Source organism: Oncorhynchus mykiss, chromosome 12 (genome assembly GCF_057628025.1).
Source record: "Oncorhynchus mykiss isolate SJ-2025 chromosome 12, ASM5762802v1, whole genome shotgun sequence".
Lineage (NCBI taxonomy): Eukaryota > Metazoa > Chordata > Actinopteri > Salmoniformes > Salmonidae > Oncorhynchus > Oncorhynchus mykiss.
Window position 1 is genome coordinate 73905581 of NC_143033.1, and position 21316 is coordinate 73926896.

Below are 21316 nucleotides of genomic sequence, written 5' to 3' on the forward strand. Positions count from 1 at the left end.
TACTGGCCCTATTTCCTGTAAATTTGCTGAGTGACCCCCCCCCCCCCCCCCCCCCCCCATTCATACAGAGGATTGTCTTCATTCAGAAATAAATAGAACTCTGAGATAGTAAACTAAAAGACAGAGTGGCTGATGGTCCAGTTACTGCTCAACAAGGCATATCCTCTCTCTCTTGTTTTGACTCTAAATCTACAGCATTTCATTTCACTGATAAACCAGCACCTGGTAATTCCTGCTGCTATTTTTAAATGCTCACAGCCAGCCAGACTGAGCTTTAAAAAAAATATTGAATACAGAAAAAAGGCAGCCAGGCATCTCAGAGAGAGAGGGTAGAGAGAGAGAGAGGGTAGAGATAGAGAGAGGGTAGAGAGAGAGAGCGAGAGAGAGAGAGATAGAGATAGGGTAGAGAGAGAGAGGGAGGGTAGAGAGGGTAGAGAGAGAAAGAGAGAAAGAGAGAGGGTAGAGAGAGAGAGAGAGGGTAGAGAGAGAGAGAGGGTAGAGAGAGAAAGAGAGAGATGGGTCAAAGCGCCCCCGGGGAGAAGAGAGGGGGAAAAAGTCTCACTGAGTACAAGTGACCATCAGGGAGTCAACAAAGGGCAGACAACATCATCTGTACTTGACAGACAACGGGATTACACATTTTTCCTTTTCTTTGATGGCAGACACTGTGTGTCAGTAATCCTGTCAGTAAGAAAAGGAGAGGAAAACACAGTGTGAAGTATCAACCATCACTCTCCCGAGCTAAGTCTCAGCGACTCCACTGGAACCACTATGTCCCTCTGGTTCGTTGTGTATGGCCCACCACCACCACCACCACAGGTGATAGAACCACAGTGGCCTATCATCCTCTACAGTCTACAGCAGTGTGTTACTGTGTCCGTCTACAACCCTGTAGTGACAGGAGAGAGTGTAAGTATAGGCTACAGTTAAGAGTCAGTCCTTAACCCTGAGGAGTCGCTCTACTCCACTCTCTCCACTGTGTGTGTGTGTGTGTGTGTGTGTGTGTGTGTGTATGTGTGTGTGTGTGTGTGTGTGTGTGTGTGTGTGTGTGTGTGGATGTGTTTAACAATACTTGCGGGGGACCAGAAGTCCCCACAAGAATAAAGAATAGTAAATTAACAAAAAATTAGTCCTCACAAGGTTAAACGCTATTTCTATGGGGTTAGGGTTAAGGTTAGAATTAGTGTTAGGGTTAGTTTTAGGGTTAGGAGCTAGGGTTAAGGTTAGTTTTAGGGTTAGGAGCTAAGGTTAGGTTTAGGGTTAGTTTTAGAGTTAGGCGCTAGGGTTAAGGTTAAGGTTAGGTTTTGGGGTTAGGGTTAGGGTACGGTTAGTTTTAGGGAAAATAGGATTTTGAATGGGACTGAATTGTGTGTCCCCACAAGGTTAGTTTGTGTGCGTGTGTGCTTTTGTGCATCTCCAAATTGTAACTCCAGGATGTCTAGCAAGATCTCCAGTAAATCTATAAATATCTCAAATTGTGTTACACATTGTACAGAATGAAAATGAAAGCAAGTGTTGGGGCTCTTTTTGCAAGAAGTCTATGTCACCCACTCTTTCCTCTTAGGAGAAATTCATTTACACAAGTACTTCCTGTTAGGAACTTAAATGGCAAACTGCCACACCACCCACCACCACCACCCATGTGAAACTCACAGCTTGTTAGTTCGTGATGACACCAACTACCCAACTAAACAACACACAAATCAACCAAGTGACTCATGTGACTGCAAATAGAAGCACATCTACTCTTCTACAGAAAGCAGAAGACACATAAATGATTTACCTCAAATATCCAGGTTCTCCAACCTAAATCAACCCTACAACAAAAATCCAAACGACAACTTCTTCATTAGCATATTTAAATGCTAACTGATTTCAGCATTACCTTTAAGTCAGAAGTATGACTGGGGAAATGCCTGTGACAACTCAGCACTGTACAAAGGCCAGGTATAGAGAGGTAATAGGGGGAACTCGTACTGATAAATGGTATACAGATATAGGATCTTAATTTGATCGGTGTCTCACTGCAGGAAAATAATCCTGCAGCAACAGGAAATGTAAACTATTGTGTGGATTATAAATAATGGACATTTTGTAGGGGCTGATACATTTCAGTTAGGGCAAAAAAAAGTCTGTAATTTTAAAGTGGAAATGACAAACTTTAGACGCCTTATTAACCCTTGAATACACTACAAGTTTGCATTAAAATATCCTATAACAACAGGGTGATCAAATTAACATCCTACATCTGTAGGGACTTGCTGTTCTTGTTGATTGACTGTCTGGACTGACTGCACACACTACACAGCCTGGATGGCTGTTAGGCAAATCTTCATGAACATCAAACAAGCTGTAGGACTGTGACAACACTGCCCGCCCTGCCTGCCTCTGACAGTAGCCTCTGCACTGTGGCTGGCTGTGTCAACCCCTCACCTCTCTCTCTCTCTCTCTCTCTCGCTCTCTCTCTCTCCATTCAATTCTCTCTCTTCTCCCTCTGTCTCTCTCTCTCTCCATTCAATTATCTCTCTTCTCCCTCTGTCTTTCTCACTTCGTCCACTCCCCCCCACTCTTTCTCCTCCCCCTCTCAATTCAATTCAAAGGGCTTATTGGCATGAGAAACATATGTTTACATTGCCAAAGCAAGTAAAATAGATAGTAAACAAAAGTTAAATTAACAATAGAAAATTAACAGTAAACTCCAAAGGAATAGAGACATTTCAAATGTCATATTTTAATTAAGTAGGCAGGTCAGTTAAGACCAAATTCTTATTTTCAATGACGGCCTAGGAACAGTGGGTTAACTGCCTTGTTCAGGGGCAGAACGACAGATTTGTACCTTGTCAGCTCGGGGATTCAAACTTGAAACCTTCTGGTTACTAGTCCAACGCTCTAACCACTAGGCTACTCTGCCGCCCCAAATTATGGCTATGTACGATGTTGTAAACAATGTGAAAATGGTAAAAGTACAAAAGGGAAAATAAATAAATATAAATATGGGTTGTATTTACAATGGTGCTTGTTCTTCACTGCTTGCCCTTTTCTTGTGGCAACAGGTCACAAATCTTGCTGCTGTGATGTCACACTAATATTTCACCTAATAGATATGAGTTTAGCAAAATTGGATTTGTTTTCAAATTCTTTGTGGGTCTGTGTAATCTCTCTCTATCCCCCCTCCACTCTCTCTCTCCGCAACTTTCACGGCACCATGCTCTGTGCATAATCACACTGTCCCCCTGCCAAGGTTTATAAATAACCTCTGAAGTAACAGCTGAGTGTAAAATTAAGCACTTAACCCACATCCAGCGTGTCCAGCCCACATAGCGGCATCTGTCTCTCTCCCCCTACCCAACCCAACCCCCAGACGGATCCAGACTAAGAGGGGGGAGCCCTGCAGTCCAAAGGCACATTTTCAAACAGACGCAGCAGTTCGAGGCGAGTCTGTGATAGCCAGGACCCAGAGAAATAGGAGTGGGGGGGGGTAGCTTCATGATTTAGAGGTGGGGTGTTAAGGGAGGGTCCCGAACAGATTTAGGAAACTGGGAAACCTTGGACCGTCAAGAGTGCAATAGTTAGGATATAACGCCGTAGAAATGTTGTGTTGACCTCCACTGTAACCCCTCACATCATGACATCACAGCACACCACTCAGTCTAGTAGAGTCCTGCCTGGCTGGCTGCAAACATTAGGCATGGACAAAGTGCAGCTTGCTTGTTAACAAATCAACTTGCCAGTCGATAGGAAGCAAAAGACAGAACATGAAACTCCCAGTAAAGACCAGAACAGCGAGGATAGATTGCAGCCAAGGCCATCCAGCGGAGTGGACAGAGAGACTAGCCTCCATAGAGACTGTGAACAGGCTCATTTCAGGGACACTGCATTGGACTTTACGGGTTGTATTGTGCTAGCTACAGTAGAAGTTCCGATGATCATCTCTGCTGTACCCCAGAGGACAACACATGACTGGGTCTGTGAGGTGTCGAGAGGGAAAGAGGGGGGAGGCGACAGGAGACAGGGACAAAAGAAGCCCTTTGTGCCTCCCAGTTCCAGCCCAGAGGGGATGATACTACAGTAATGACAAGAATAGTATCCTTCCATCAACCCAACCCTACCGCCCACCACCATATTTACTGTATACAGTAGACATGACATGACTCATCAGTTCACTACCAAGGTCATGTAGGCAATACAGTTGAAGTCGGAAGTTTACATACACTTAGTTTAGAGTCATTAAAACTCATTTTTCAACCACTCCACAAATTTCTTGTTAACAAACTATAGTTTTGGCAAGTCGGTTAGGACATCTACTTTGTGCACGACACAAGTAATTGTTTACAGACAGATTATTTCACTTATAATTCACTGTATCACAATTCCAGTAGGTCAGAAGTTTACATACACTAAGTTGACTGTGCCTTTAAACAGCTTGGAAAATTCCAGAAATTGATGTCATGGCTTTAGAAGCTTCTGATAGACTAATTGACATTAGAGGTCGACCGATTATGATTTTTCAACGCCGATACCGATACTGATTAATGGAGGATAAAAAAAATCTGATACCGATTAATTGGCCGATTTTTATTTAATTTACATTTTTATTTTTTCATATTTTTTATTCGTAATAATGACAATTACAACAATACTGTATGAACACTTATTTTATCTTAATATAATACATCAATAAAATCAATTTAGTCTCAAATAAATAATAAACATGTCCAATTTGGTTTAAATAATGCAAAAACAAAGTGTCATGTAATGTGCCATGTAAAAAAGCTAACGTGTAAGTTCCTTGCTCAGAACATGAGAACAAAAACGAATCCCCAAGCTGACAAGGTACAAATCTGTCGTTCTGCCCCTGAACAAGGCAGTTAACCCACCCACTAGGCCATCATTGAAAATAAGGTTGTGTTCTTAAAACTGACTTGCCTAGTTAAATAAAGTTTTTTTATCGGCAAATTGGTGTCCAAAAATACCATTTACCGATTGTTTTGAAATCGGCCATTCCGATCAAATCGGTCGACCTCTAATTGACATCATTTGAGTCAATTGGAGGTGTACCTGTGGATGAATTTCGAGGCCTACCTTCACACTCAGTGCCTCTTTGCTTGACATCATGGGAAAATCAAAAGAAATCCAGTCAAGACCTCATAAAAAAAATTGTAGACCTCCACAAGTTTGGTTCATCCTTGGGAACAATTTCCAAACGCTATCATGTTGTGGGGTTGCCCTTACTGCAGGAGGGACTGGTGCACTTCACAAAATAAATGGCATCATGAGGAGGACAATTATGTGGATATATTGAAGCAACATCTCAATACATCAGTCAGGAAGTTAAAGCTTGGTCACAAATGAGTCTTCCAAATGGATAATGACCCCAAGCATACTTCCAAAGTTGTGGCTGAATGGCTTAAGGACAACAAATTCAAGGTATTAGAGTGGCCATCACAAAACCCTGACCTCAATCCTATAGAAAATTTGTGGGCAGAACTGAAAAAGTATGTGCAAGCACTAATTGAGTGTATGTAAACTTCTGACCCACTGGGAATGTGACGAAATAAATAAAAGCTGAAATAAATCTAACAGACCTTGAACAGGATATTTTTACTAGGATTAAATGTCAGGAATTGTGAAAAACTGAGTTTAAATGTATTTGGCTAAGGTGTATGTAAACTTTCAACTTCAACTGTACATTAGGTGGGCTGTGGTGCTGGGTGTTTGTGGGCATAATGTGTATGTGTGTCTGCTTGCGTGTGTGTTCACACATGCTCAACCCTGCATGTGAACATTTGCTTCCAGCTGTGGGTTGGGTAGATTTAGAACTATTTACTGATCATGTTTAATTAATAATAAGGGCAGAAAAATCCCCCCTGGGAGTCCAACATGTAGCAGGACATCACATCATGGTCTAGTCTCTCTGCCCTGTGGTTTATCCCTCCTCTCCCAGCAGCACCACTGTCTGCCTGTCTGCCAGTTTCTGTCTGTTTTTCACAGCCACGCTGCACAGCAGGACCCTCTACTAGCACATCCACATAACACATCCTAAGGGTAGCAACATTACTGTTGCTGCCGTGCTATGTTGTTGTCTTAGGTCTCTCTGTATGTAGTATTGTGGTGTCTCTCTTGTCGTGATGTATGTTTTTGTCCTATATATTTATTTGATTTAGTATTTTTAATCCCAGCCCCAGTCCCCCTAGGAGGCCTTTTGCCTTTTGGTAGGTCATCATTGTAAATAAGAATTTGTTCTTAACTGACTTGCCTAATTAAATACAGGTTCAATTAAAAAACAAAACAGTTGAGTGGAGCGCGGCTACTGTATAATGTTAACATTTAAAAAATGTATTTGGGTTTGTTTGTGTGTGTGTGCAGGTCTGCGTGTGTGGTGATGTCTATGTCTACAGATAGTGGAACTAAGGCTATGATAATGGAACTAAGGCTATGTTGGCACAGTCTGTCTGTCTGTCTACAGAGGACATTGGTCTAAATGAGCATGGCTAAAAGGGTCATCGTGGTCACATGTTTGTCATTAAATTAATGACAAACTTGTGACCTCCATGCAGGCCCAGGGCTGGGCTGGGCTCCTCTTGAAGAACAGAGTGGTAGGGTGGTTACGAGACACACAAACATATACACACACAAAGCTTTATTCATACTGAACATAACAGCTCTTCATAGAGAGGTCGATGTAACCATCAAAGAAAGCATTTGTCACCGTCTGATGGGAGCAGGGGTACTGAGTGAAGCAGGAGAGAGGGCAGTGATCTGTAAAGAGGGACAGCCACATGTTGACACGCTAATGAATCGCATAACGAAGCGTATTCAACAGGGGAGGTTCCAAGGCCTGTCTCTGGGCCCTTTACGGCCGGGGCCTGATAAAATTATTACGCTGTTCGAAGCAGGAACAATGGAGGGCCACAGAGGGCTTTGATCATGGGACCGACCCAAAAGAGATGGATGGGGAGTGTGGCTCAGAGGACCCCTCGTGAACCGCCCTGGGGAGGGACAAGTGTAGAGAGGATGAAGGATAACGGATTGCAAGACGACTGGTTTATGCATCCCCACTTCTCCAAACTTTATAACATTCTGAGATGGAAAGGGGAACTAAGGAAGAAAACCTGTTATAAAAGGCAGTGTAACTGTGGTAACTAACTCAGGTGAGTGCTCTGCACAGGGGTCGACTGACTCCCACTACCACTTAGCCCCATCGATCAGGTGCGTCACACACACACGTTGCTAAGGAGAAGTCGACCAAGCGAACCTGTTGCACTCCGCTGGAGAACACACGCTGCCAGATTGAAAGGCCCAATACTACTTACTGAGAGGAGACAAGAGAAAAGACATGAGTGATGTCATTACTATCTATCCAGCTGTAGAATTCTAATACGCCTGCAGTTAATAGCAGAACATCTACCCTCTGTTAGGCACTATCAGTGTCAATGGCAGCAGCAGTACACAAGCACACACACACACACACACACACACACACACACACACACACACACACACACACACACACACACACACACACACACACACACACACACACACACACACACACACACACACACACACACACAGTCTTGACCCATGGACAGATCCCATTGTATTGTTGTACCCCACCCCACGGTGCTAGTCAGTACAGGCTTGGAGTTGAGAACATAATGACCTGCTAGCTGTGATTATGGGGTGCAGAGAAAGGAGGAAAGACACACAGACATTACGCACACTCACACACAACAACACACACATTTTCACACAGCAGCCAGAGACTCAAAATGTGTGGTATTATTTGGATCCTGAGAACCAGGTAGGCCAGAGAGCACTCCGCCTCTTTCTTCACCAACACCCCCTTTTACATCCCCTCAGTGGGATACAGAGAGAAGAGGGTATCTTGGATGTTGGAACAAAAGGAAGAGCGCACATACAAAAGAAACACACGCCCTAAATTCCTAACATGCTGTATGTCAATATTGATGACAGTCAAAATGAGACACTGTGAAATGCTCATGGGTGTTACTTGTGCATGTCAAAATGACTGCTATCTATTGTAGGCTACAGGACTGTCGGTCTACCTCGCTCCGTCTGAGAGTCTAGCAGTAATAATGTCCTCCTGACTGGTTCTATAGGGAAAGGGGGGATACCTAGTCAGTTGTACAACTGAACGCATTCAACTGAAATGTGTCTTCCACATTTAACCCAACCTGGGAATACTGAGTGGTGGGAAATGCCTGAGCTTTGCTCTATCTTGGAAATTGAGCTCCTTCTTCACAAGTTGGGAATTGTGGCTAAACCCAAAGACCAACCCACACAGCGTGGCATAGAAGAGAGAGAGAGAGGTTGCTAGGGTTTTAGTTTGATTAGTAAACAAAAAGCATCTCAACCTCAGCACACATTCTTGACAAACCAACTGTTTGTTTCTGTGTCTACATTCGTTACCGTCCTAGAAATAGAAATAAACAGCTAAACCTGGGCTACCATCCCAACCAGAAGTGAAGCAAGAACAGTCAGTCTATCTCGATCCGTCTGAAGTGCAGCTCATTGGCAGCCCTTCTATTTAAAAACCAAAGGACCTATTTCTATACTGTAATTCTGTAGGGGGCGTGACAGGAGCAGCACTCATACATGGCAATTGAAAGGCATTCTCTGACTACACAGATCCATGGACAGCCTCAAACTATGCGCAACACAGAGGCCTCAGCTCTCTAAAGGAATATAAGTGTGTGTGTTTGTGTACTTCTCCAGCTCTTATAGAGCACCAGAGGCTGGAAAGCTGTAACTTCTAATGTTCCAGCCACTGACATGGGAGACTGCAGAGTGATGGAAGGAGAGGGCAGGGCAACAAGTAGAAAGCCGAATCAATCAAAGCACACAGCTCCCAGCTTTCAGCCTGCATGGGAAAAGACCTGTGGCCACATATATGGGTGATCAAACACAGTCTGCCATTGACAACTGCTCAATGCAGTCATGCTGATGTGGTTACCTACTTAGGCTTCATTTACACAGGCAACCCAATTTAGATATGTTGCCCAATTATTAGCAAAAGAGCTGATCTGATTGATTAAAATACCAATTCGTGGGAAAATATCAGAATTGGGCTGCTGTTGCTTCTGCAAGACTATGTTCTAGAACAGGTATACATGTACGCGCAATGTCGTCTGGGGTACGGCAAATAAAACTGTGATTAACATTTAAAAAAATTAAATATATAAATCTATATATTTAATTTTTTTCACATTTTCAAACAGTCCATTTATATTTTCCAACGGGGCTATACATTTGTGTGAGGTTTATTTTCCATGCCTGAGTATCCTCGTTTCACTGGCAAAAATAAAATCAAACCCTCTAGTGTTCAGCGGAAAAAACAACACCATGTCAAATACAGGTATCCTAGACAAATAATGAACATCTAATCACATGAACTGTTACTCTCTTGCGGGAATTCCACTAACGGTCCGTTTGTAGCCAAACGTAGCTGCTGCTCATTCAGTTTGCTCGAAAATTGATAAATGGTTAAAAAAAAGTAGAAACACATACCATAGGAACACATACCAGCTCTATTGGCAGTACAGCTACTACCAGCAGTACTACACCTGCACCTGTCGACGACAGACGTTGTTCTGCTTCCACGAGCACATTCAATGCTAGCATCAGTAATTCTACATGTGTTGTTAGCTCAGCTAGCATGGACACTGACAGTGAGCTGGTATATGTCCTTTACGTTTACGGGGGGTCAATTAAGGAAGACATCCTCTTCTGCAAACCACTGGAAACCAGGACAACAGGAGAGGATATTTTTAAAGTACTGGACAGCTTTGTGGTGACAAATGGACTTTGGTTTTCAAGATGTGTTGGTATCTGTACTGATGGTGCAAAAGCCATGACAGGGAGACATAGTGGAGTGGTAACGCGCGTGCAAGCAGTTGCTCCCGACGCCACTTGGGTACACTGCAGCATCCACCGAGAGGCTCTTGCTGCCAAGGGAATGAATGCCTGACAGCTTGAAAGATGTTTTGGACACTGCAGTGAAAATGGTTCACGTTAAAGTTAAAGCAAGAACCCTGAACTCTTGTGTATTTTCTGCACTATGCAATGATACGGGCAGCGACCATGTAACACTTTTACAACATACAGAAGTGCGCTGGTTATCAAGGGGCAAAGTACTGACACGTTTTTTTGAATTGAGTAACGAGCTTAAAGTTTTCTTTACTGACCATAATTTTCACTTGTCTGACCTCTTGCATGATGACGAGTTTCTCACACCACTGGCCTATCTGGGTGATGTTTTTTCTCACCTGAATGATCTGAATCCAGGATTACAGGGACTCTCCGCAACTATATTCAATGTGCGGGACAAAATTATTAAGAAGTTGCCTCTCTTCTCTGTCTGCATTAACAAGGACAACACACAGGTATTTCCATCATTGTATGATTTTCTGCGTGCAAATGAACTCAAGCTTATGGACAATGTCAAATGTGATATATGGAAGCACCTGAATGAGTTGGGTGGGCAATTAGGCAGGTACTTTCCCCGAAACGGATGACACAAACAACTGGATTCGTTATCCCTTTCATGCCCTGCCTCCAGTCCACTTACCGATATCTGAACAAGAGAACCTCATCGAAATTGCAACTCAGTGCTGTGAAAATGTAATTTAATCAGAAGCCACTGCCAGATTTCTGTATTGAGCTGCACTCCGAGTATCCTGCCTTGGCATATCGCGTTGTTAAGACACTGATGTCCTTTGCAACCACGTACCTATGTGAGAGTGGATTCTCGGCCCTCACTAGCATGAAAACGAAATACAGGCATAGACTGTGTACGGAAAAAGATTTAAGACTGAGACTCTCTCTGATACAACCCAACATTGCAGAGTTATGTGCATCCTTTCAAGCACACCCTTCTCATTAACCTATGGTGAGTTATTACATTTTTAATGAACAAATTAAGTTTTACATGTAAGATGGCTAAATAAAGATCAAAATGATTGATTATTATTATTATATTATTATTTGTGCCCTGGTCCTATAAGAGCTCTTTGTCACTTCCCACGAGCCGGGTTGTGACACAAACTCACACTCATTCTTATGTTTAATAAATGTATCGTATTGTGTGTGTGTGCTGGAGGTTGAATGTTTGAAGGGGTACGGGACTATAAAAAGTTTGGAAACCACTGTTCTAGAGGAATATTGCACCATAAACATGTCATTACCGTAGCTCTGCGGCTATGTCTGATGAATGATGCTTTAGTTCACAGTGAGCGGACCAGATATTTCTGCTGAGTCTGCAGCACAGGAGCCATAGTTCACTGGTGATGACACAGAGAGAACGTGGCTGGCCTTTTACAATGCTGTGGAGGAGTAGGTCAAGCATTTAAAGGGAATGGAAGAGTGGAAAAGTAGAGGGAGGAAGGGATGGATGGAGGGGGTTAGCTTGAAAAGCACGGTGGAGAAGCATGTGACATCGAGGATCCGCCAATGAGAGCCAAGGTAGTGTAGCTAGGTCAAAAAGAACCAGGCCGGGCAAAGACTAAATGTCTGTCTCCAGAGTGAAGTGTAGTTTTATAACAATCATTTAATGGAGTACACTCCCAGTCTCATTAATGGAGAACAGGAGTTTTTCAAGAGTATTTATCAACAGTTAGTTCAGGTCACATAGTCAGGAAAGACACCTGACCTTAGCGAATACAGCAGACTTACTGGAATAGCGAGTGTTTGCAATGTAACCGCATTACATCTTACACCACCGTTGGTTATGTCTGTTCATTTGTCCCTCTTTGGAACCCTTTAAAGGAAGTGTCCAAGTAGACACTAGACACTTCAGGTGAGTCATAGTGGCTTCCTCTTTCTCTGAAATAGGCCAGGCCAAATTCTTGTTATTCTCACCATTTTGTGGGGAAGGACTTTGGATCAGGCAGGCTGATGTTTACTGGGGTACGTCTTGTTCTGGAAGCAGAACTGAGTGATTTCCACTAGATGGGCCAGCCGCAAAGTCAAAATAGGCTATATTGTAAAAACCATGAAAACAAACATTTGCTTTTTGGTCGTAGCCCTTTACACTCGTATGTATACGCGTTGAAAATAGATTTGGGCACCGATAAGCACCTAAATTGGAACACAGTAGCTGTACATTAACCTGCTATAAATGACATCAGAGCTCAGGCTCTAAGCTTCACAGTGCTGTGAAGGTTTTGACTGACAGCCGTGCTGAACTTGAACACCGCGCGTGACAAGAAGTCGCCCCAATCCCTCCTGCTAATTGGACAACTTTTGCAACTGTTTTGGTTTTCTGAGTGAGGGAAGTGTTGTAAATTAAGAGAACTCTATGTATTTTGAAAGATGAGACGTTGAGGATTATAATAAACACCGATTTGATGTCATACAAGTAGGCCAAACACCCATGAGTCCAAATGTGCGACTTCACATTTCCATAATCATAAAACTCATGTCATATACAGTGTCGACGTTTATGATCACTATGTTTGATGTACAGTTACAGGATGACATGGCGTCATACCCTTGGCTGTTCTGAACAGAATGAGCCTATGTTTGTCCATTGTGAAGAGAATTTGCCACGGAACACACAGCTGAATGCACTCATGACTCCTTTCTATACACACAAAATTACAATCTGTTTCCCTGTATTGCATTGTGAAAGCCTAGCACTGTCACATCATATTCACATCATATTTTAGAACTTACCATGTTGGAAATAGAACAAGCGTTCAAATCAAGCCCACCTGACTCGTTTTTGGATTGCGTAAACAACAACAGTAATTGTGTGATGGCGAAGAAGCAGGGTTGTGTTCCAACCAAAACGACTACAAGTGTGCTCTAGTTCCTCAACGGCACAGCTAGGAGAGCTCGAAAAAGCACCTTATAGTTGAAGACTCTTCTTTGAGTCATAAAGTGCATTGAAATGACTTAGGAACTGTGTACACTTTAGAGAGATGTTCTTATCATGTTCCTGAATGTGTCCAGAGTATTTTCAGATTTCGTTATCAACAAATGCAGGGAGAAAAGTACAGTAAATGTAATATGCAAAATAAATTAACAGTAATGTTTGGAATCAGTCTTGTCAGGTGAACTGTTGTCTTCTTTGGTCAAATAATTTCCCCATAAACTGTTCCCTTTCAAGTGCTACCATGCTTATTAATTTCAGTTAAATGTAGCCCTAATCCGTGTAGGCCAATTCCCACGAGTGTAAAGGGTTAGGCATTAGGGTTAGCGGTGCGGTTAAGGTTAGTGTTAAGGTTAGGTTTAAAATCAGATTTTATGACGCTGTGGCTTCGCCACTCTGCACAGCTGCCTACAGAACAACATTCATGACGAAAAACGCTAACCTGCCTTGAAACAGTGGAACAATTGTGCTCTGTCAGACACACTGGAACTCTCAGAAGGCATGGGTCACACTATTTGAGTGGTTTTGAATGATCTTGAAGGGATTTGATTTAAATGAAAGCACAACTTTTACACTACATATACAAAAGTATGTGGACAAATTTCCTTCAAATTAATGGATTTGGCTATTTCAGCCACACCCATTGCTGACGTGTATAAAATTGTGTACACATCCATGAAATCTCCATAGACAAACATTGTCAGCAGAATGGCCTTACTGAAGAGCTCAGTGACTTTCAACGTGGCACCGTCATAGGATGCCACTTTTCCAACAAGTCAGTTTGTCAAATTTCTGCCCTTCTAGAGCTGCCCCGGTCAACTGTAAGTGCTGTTATTATGAAGTGGAAACGTCTAGGAGAAACAATGGCTCAGCCACGAAGTGATAGGCCACACAAGCTCACAGAATGGGACGGCCGAGTCCTGAAGCGCATAGCAGGTAAAAAATCAAATCAAATTTCATTTGTCACATACACATGGTTAGCAGATGTTAATGCGAGTGTAGCGAAATGCTTGTGCTTCTAGTTCCGACAATGCAGTAATAACAAGTAATCTAACTAACAATTCCAAAACTACTGTCTTGTACACAGTGTAAGGGGATAAAGAATATGTACATAAGGATATATGAATGAGTGATGGTACAGAGCAGCATAGGCAAGATACAGTAGATGGTATCGAGTACAGTATATAAACGTGGCTAGTTAAAGTGGCTAGTGATACATGTAATACATAAGAATACAGTCGATGATATAGAGTACAGTATATACGTATGCATATGAGATGAATAATGTAGGGTAAGTAACATTATATAAGGTAGCATTGTTTAAAGTGGCTAGTGATATATTTACATCATTTCCCATCAATTCCCATTATTAAAGTGGCTGGAGTTGAGTCAGTGTCAGTGTGTTGGCAGCAGCCACTCAATGTTAGTGGTGGCTGTTTAACAGTCTGATGGCCTTGAGATAGAAGCTGTTTTTCAGTCTCTCGATCCCAGCTTTGATGCACCTGTACTGACCTCGCCTTCTGGATGATAGCGGGGTGAACAGGCAGTGGCTCGGGTGGTTGATGTCCTTGATGATCTTTATGGCCTTCCTGTGACATCGGGTGGTGTAGGTGTCCTGGAGGGCAGGTAGTTTGCCCCCAGTGATGCGTTGTGCAGACCTCACTACCCTCTGGAGAGCCTTACGGTTGAGGGCGGAGCAGTTGCCGTACCAGGCGGTGATACAGCCCGACAGGATGCTCTCGATTGTGCATCTGTAGAAGAGTGCTTTTGGTGACAAGCCAAATTTCTTCAGCCTCCTGAGGTTGAAGAGGCGCTGCTGCGCCTTCTTCACAATGCTGTCTGTGTGAGTGGACCAATTCAGTTTGTCTGTGATGTGTATGCCGAGGAACTTAAAACTTGCTACCCTCTCCACTACTGTTCCATCGATGTGGATAGGGGGGTGTTCCCTCTGCTGTTTCCTGAAGTCCACAATCATCTCCTTAGTTTTGTTGACGTTGAGTGTGAGGTTATTTTCCTGACACCACACTCCGAGGGCCCTCACCTCCTCCCTGTAGGCCGTCTCGTCGTTGTTGGTAATCAAGCCTACCACTGTTGTGTCGTCCGCAAACTTGATGATTGAGTTGGAGGCGTGCGTGGCCACGCAGTCGTGGGTGAACAGGGAGTACAGGAGAGGGCTCAGAACGCACCCTTGTAGGGCCCCAGTGTTGAGGATCAGCGGGGAGGAGATGTTGTTGCCTACCCTCACCACCTGGGGGCGGCCTGTCAGGAAGTCCAGTACCCAGTTGCACAGGGCGGGGTCGAGACCCAGGGTCTCGAGCTTGATGACGAGCTTGGAGGGTACTATGGTGTTGAATGCCGAGCTGTAGTCGATGAACAGCATTCTCACATAGGTATTTCTCTTGTCCAGATGGGTTAGGGCAGTGTGCAGTGTGGTTGAGATTGCATCGTCTGTGGACCTATTTGGGCGGTAAGCAAATTGGAGTGGGTCTAGGGTGTCAGGTAGGGTGGAGGTGATATGGTCCTTGACTAGTCTCTCAAAGCACTTCATGATGACGGAAGTGAGTGCTACGGGGCGGTAGTCGTTTAGCTCAGTTACCTTAGCTTTCTTGGGAACAGGAACAATGGTGGCCCTCTTGAAGCATGTGGGAACAGCAGACTGGTATAGGGATTGATTGAATATGTCTGCGCATGCTCTGAGGGCGCGGCTGGGGATGCCGTCTGGGCCTGCAGCCTTGCGAGGGTTAACACGTTTAAATGTCTTACTCACCTCGGCTGCAGTGAAGGAAAGACTGCATGTTTTCGTTGCAGGCCGTGTCAGTGGCACTGTATTGTCCTCAAAGCGGGCAAAAAAGTGATTTAGTCTGCCTGGGAGCAGGACATCCTGGTCCGTGACTGGGCTGGATTTCTTCCTGATTGACTGTAGACCCTGCCACATGCCTCTTGTGTCTGAGCCGTTGAATTGAGATTCTACTTTGTCTCTGTACTGACGCTTAGCTTGTTTGATAGCCTTGCGGAGGGAATAGCTGCACTGTTTGTATTCGGTCATGTTACCAGACACCTTGCCCTGATTAAAAGCAGTGGTTCGCGCTTTCAGTTTCACGCGAATGCTGCCATCAATCCACGGTTTCTGGTTAGGGAATGTTTTAATCGTTGCTATGGGAACGACATCTTCAACGCACGTTCTAATGAACTCGCACACCGAATCAGCGTATTCGTCAATGTTGTTGTCTGACGCAATACGAAACATGTCCCAGTCCACGTGATGGAAGCAGTCTTGGAGTGTGGAGTCAGCTTGGTCGGACCAGCGTTGGACAGACCTCAGCGTGGGAGCCTCTTGTTTTAGTTTCTGTCTGTAGGCAGGGATCAACAAAATTGAGTCGTGGTCAGCTTTTCCGAAAGGGGGGCGGGGCAGGGCCTTATATGCGTCGCGGAAGTTAGAGTAACAATGATCCAAGGTCTTTCCACCCCTGGTTGCGCAATCGATATGCTGATAAAATTTAGGGAGTCTTGTTTTCAGATTAGCTTTGTTAAAATCCCCAGCTACAATGAATGCAGCCTCTGGATAAATGGTTTCCAGTTTGCAAAGAGTCAAATAAAGTTCATTCAGAGCCATCGATGTGTCTGCTTGGGGGGGATATATACGGCTGTGATTATAATCGAAGAGAATTCTCTTGGTAGATAATGCGGTCTACATTTGATTGTGAGGAATTCTAAATCAGGTGAACAGAAGGATTTGAGTTCCTGTATGTTTCTTTCATCACACCATGTCACGTTAGCCATAAGGCATACGCCCCCGCCCCTCTTCTTACCAGAAAGATGTTTGTTTCTGTCTGCGCGATGCGTGGAGAAACCCATTGGCTGCACCGCCTCGGATAGCGTCTCTCCAGTGAGCCACGTTTCCGTGAAGCAAAGAACGTTACAGTCTCTGATGTCCCTCTGGAATGCTACCCTTGCTCGGATTTCATCAACCTTGTTGTCAAGAGACTGGACATTGGCAAGAAGAATGCTAGGGAGTGGTGCACGGTGTGCCCGTCTCCGGAGTCTGACCAGAAGACCGCCTCGTTTCCCTCTTTTTCAGAGTCGTTTTTTTGGGTCGCTGCATGGGATCCGCTCTGTTGTCCTGTTTGTAAGGCAGAACACAGGATCCGCGTCGCGAAAAACATATTCTTGGTCGTACTGATGGTGAGTTGACGCTGATCTTATATTCAGTAGTTCTTCTCGACTGTATGTAATGAAACCTAAGATGACCTGGGGTACTAATGTAAGAAATAACACGTAAAAAAACAAAAAACTGCATAGTTTCCTAGGAACGCGAAGCGAGGCGGCCATCTCTGTCGGCGCCGGAAGTATAGAAAATTGTCTGTCCTCAGTTGCAACACTCACCACCGAGTTCCAAACTGCTTCTGAAAGCAACGTCAGCACAAGAACTGTTCGTCAGGAGCCTCAAATGGGTTTCCATGGCCGAGCAGCCGCACACAAGCCTACCATGCACAATGCCAAGCGTCGGCTGGAGTGCTGTAATACTCGCCCCCATTGGACTCTGGAGCAGTGGAAATGCGTTCTCTGGAGTGATAAATCACACTTCACCATCTGGCAGTGCGAAGGACGAATCTGGGTTTGGCGGATGCTGAAATCGGTGTGGAAGAACTTGAATGGACTGCACAGAGCCCATCAAACACCTTTTGGGATGAATTGGTACGCAGACTGTGAGCCAGGCCTAATCGCCCAACATCAGTGCCCGACCTCACTAATGTTCTTGTGGTTGAAATGAAAGCAAGTCCCCGTAGCAATGTTCCAACATCTAGTGGAAAGCCTTCCCAGAAGAGTGGAGGCGGTTATAGCAGCAAATGGGGGACCAACTCCATATTAAAGTCCATGATTTTGAAATGAGATGTTCGACGAGCAGGTGTCCACATACTTTTGGTAATGTAGTGTACCTTAAAACAGACAATGATACAGTATGTTGTGTGATGCACCCGGCTAGGAGCAACTATGTTCAGTTAATTGTACTAGTTAAGTCCACTAGCAGACTTGTTTTGGTGCTTTGAAGGGATGTTGAGTGAGATAACGATACATGATACAACAGTAGACTGTAGATTAAACAGCATGGAGCACTAAAGAGATTAGATTTAGATTTCTCTGTTCACTAGCAGTGTGTGAGGAGAATGGACGCACACACACACATATATACACTGCAGAGATACTGTTCTTCCTGTCGTGTCAGAAGCATGTCTGTCAGTCACTGCTTCAGAGGGAGGGAGGGCGAAAGGGAGAGCAGGCGGGCGGGAGAGAGACAGGTGCTGATTGAGCCAAGCGCTCTGTTCTGATCTGTGCTTGCCCCCCCCCCCCCCCCTCTCTCTCTCTCTCTCTCTCTCTCTCTCTCTCTCTCTGACAATGTGGGGCCTTGCTCTGACCTCATTGTGCTCACTAGGCATGCTAGGCTCTGTAAATCTCTCTCTCCTCTCCCCACCCACAGCCCTCTGCAGCCTGCTGCCTCTCTGCTCTGTGTTGGCCCATTCTCTCCAACCATCTGGTCAGGGTACGGTCCTGAGACATAAACATAAAGGGCCTGCACCCTACGTAAACGGAGCCCCGGAGCGTCGCATGTGGTCCGTTCCTAAATTTCAGCCACGTAAAGGTACGTAGAAATACACAGAAAACGGCGCTCTGTCGCAGCGTTTGCGTGAAGTGTGTAGTGGCCTTAAGGTGAGGTACCCTGAGTGACTGCCTGACTGGTTGACTTGCTGACTGTGGGTATCAGCAGCACATTGAGTGTCCACAGGGTCCACTTCTAGGGAATGATTTGGATATGTTCCAGAAACGTTTGGCACTAAGAGCCTGGTTCTCACGTCATGTTAACATAATCCTAAATCAGGGACTTTAGGGTCACATAGGTTCCAATTGAAGGGAGGCGCTCAGAGGCACTACGATACATGCATCCGCAACTCCATACCTTCATGTAGCATTTGGGTTGGTGTGTGTGTGTGTGAGAGTTTCTGGTTTGTTGTTTATAGTAGAGTACCAGGTGTGACAGGATGGTTATTACTGCAGCTGGGCTCTGTATACCCTGGAGACTTCACTTAGTCAGTAATACACCTCTCTCACATACCAAATGTAACAGTTCATTCTGATTACATCAAATAAGAAGAAGTTGAACTTGCTCTGCACGTCCAGGTCTGTAGAGGGGTTTGGGTCAGTCAGAGCAGGGCTGCACAACTCCAGTCCTGGAGGGCCGCAAAGTCGACTGCTTTTCATTCCTGCCTTTGTAAATCAGTGACGGACTCAGACCTGGACAACCAGGATTGAGCACTGAGTGAAAACAGTGACAGTGATGAATCCATGATCTGTTAGGAAGAAGAAACAACTCCAGCAGAACTATGACCCTGAAGGACTGGAGTTGAGCACTGCTGGTTGAGAGGGAACGCAGTGCCAAGTGGAGAGAGTGGTGTGTGTGTGTGTGTGTGTGTGGATCCTGATAAAGTGAGCAGACAGGGGAGGAGCAGCGTTTTGAGAAATGTTACCGTACCAGACCTCATCCTCTTCCTCTTAATTTTCAGACAGGGGGAAAGGAAGAGAGGAACACAGATATTAAAGTAGAGAGGGATAAAATAGCAAATAAATAGTTGAAATGCGAAAGGAAGTTTAGACATATTAATGAAAAGTGAAGGTGGTGATTACGGCTGTGGTTCTACTTGTATGTTCACTGGGCACATGTGTGTGTGTGTGCATGTTTGTCTCTCTGTGTTTGTGTGTGTGTGCACGCGGGCATGCAAGTTTGTCTCTGTGTGTATGTGTGTGTGCATGTTTCTCTCTCTCTGTGTGTGTGTGTGTTTGTCAGAAAGTCATTATATAATCATGGAGGGATGACATAAGGCTGGGGTCAGCAGGAGGATTGCCAGCTGGCAGGAGAGATGCCAGGCCACAGCCAGGTTGGGTTGGACCAGTTCCCTGCAGCCTCCTCCATTCACAATGGGTGGGGAGAGAGAATGAGCCAGGCAGGGGGGAAGAAGGACCAACAATCCCTTGTTTACACTAACTGATATCATGCAGTCCACACCATTCCTCAGATGTTAACACCCCTAGCACCATATCGTTCATATCCTTTACAACACAATCACCAGTAGAAGACCAGGTCCCACTGACATAGAATGACTGTAAACACAACAAACATGGTCCTGTCCTTCTGACCTACAAATCCTACTGTAGGATGGCAGCATGTGGCACGGGGCTATGAGGTCTGGGCTTGTTGGCAGGGAGCGGGGACAATCCATTTCCTAAAAGAATCAGCCATCACCAAGAAGCTTAACCTATATATGGATCAAAACAAGATGGCAGATGAAATGACCCACTGAAAGACCCATCACTAGTGCCTGTCACAAACACTTCAGTTCACTAATCTGTCAGTTAAGGACATGGTCCTATGACTAAGGCATGGCTGTTAAGCCCCTACTGTTGTGGCATTTGCACGTGTGTGTGTGTGCATGTGTACATGGTCTACTGGCAAAGACCAGGCTCACAACACAAACAAAGCAAACAGAGAGTGTAACAGATCAATTTAGTCCAATAATATTTGGGTCTCATTATCCAGCTCTAATCTGGCCTAAAAGCCTTGGCCTGGGCTCATGGGGCAGAACTAACATAGCTGACCACATGGAATGGCTGCATTGTTCAGCCTCAGGCCCCTGCCTCCATAGCATAGCATTGAATTCCCTTCCCTTCAGCAGCTGAGCCCAGACCTCGGGCCCCATGGAGGAGACCTGACCACATTAGTGCCTGGTCACTGCCCACACCCTCATCAGAGACTTCAGCAATCCACTGACAACCAGCAGTCCTGCTCTCTCTCACTGCAGTAAGTGAACGTGTAAGAAGGCAGCTTCTCCACTTGTCCAACAGGGCTTGTTACGTAACAGCAGTTACAACACAGAGAGAGAGACAACCAAATGCTCTACTTTATTGTTCAGATCAGTATGTGTATAAAATCCTAATCACATCAGTGAACAATTCAATCACAGAAAACCAAGGCTCCCTCCCAGCTCTGTGTAGCTACTTTGTTACCATGAATTGGCCTTCAGTGAGACTGGTCCAGGGCCAATCCCTGCCATCTGTCCAGGAGCCAAGGTCCACCAGAGGCCTGATCCCGCCTCACAGACAGCCTGTGCTACTTCGGTATCTGGTTCTGTACCAGAGGAACCACCACTAGCCAGGCTCTCTGACACAGTAACCAGTCAGTCACAACCTCACATAACACAAGCCAGCCTTATAACCTCAAGAGATCTTGCTTAGCGGCGCAGACCGGCCACCTCCAGGATTAGAGGTATTTTCTGATGACACAACAACCTTCTCCAAGCGAACAGACAAACCATTATCTCTGTCAGTAGGGTCATGGTGGAGTGGATCAGACAGGCCAGGCAGCCCGGTGTG

At 44.8% G+C, this 21316-nt stretch overlaps 1 protein-coding gene across 2 annotated transcripts in view; it reads right to left on the reverse strand.

Moving 5' to 3' along the window:
* The window catches only part of LOC110538192 (signal transducer and activator of transcription 5B), a 98521-nt gene that overhangs the window by 39424 nt on the left and 37781 nt on the right, over positions 1 to 21316 (reverse strand). The gene's annotated exons all lie outside the window — the stretch shown is intronic.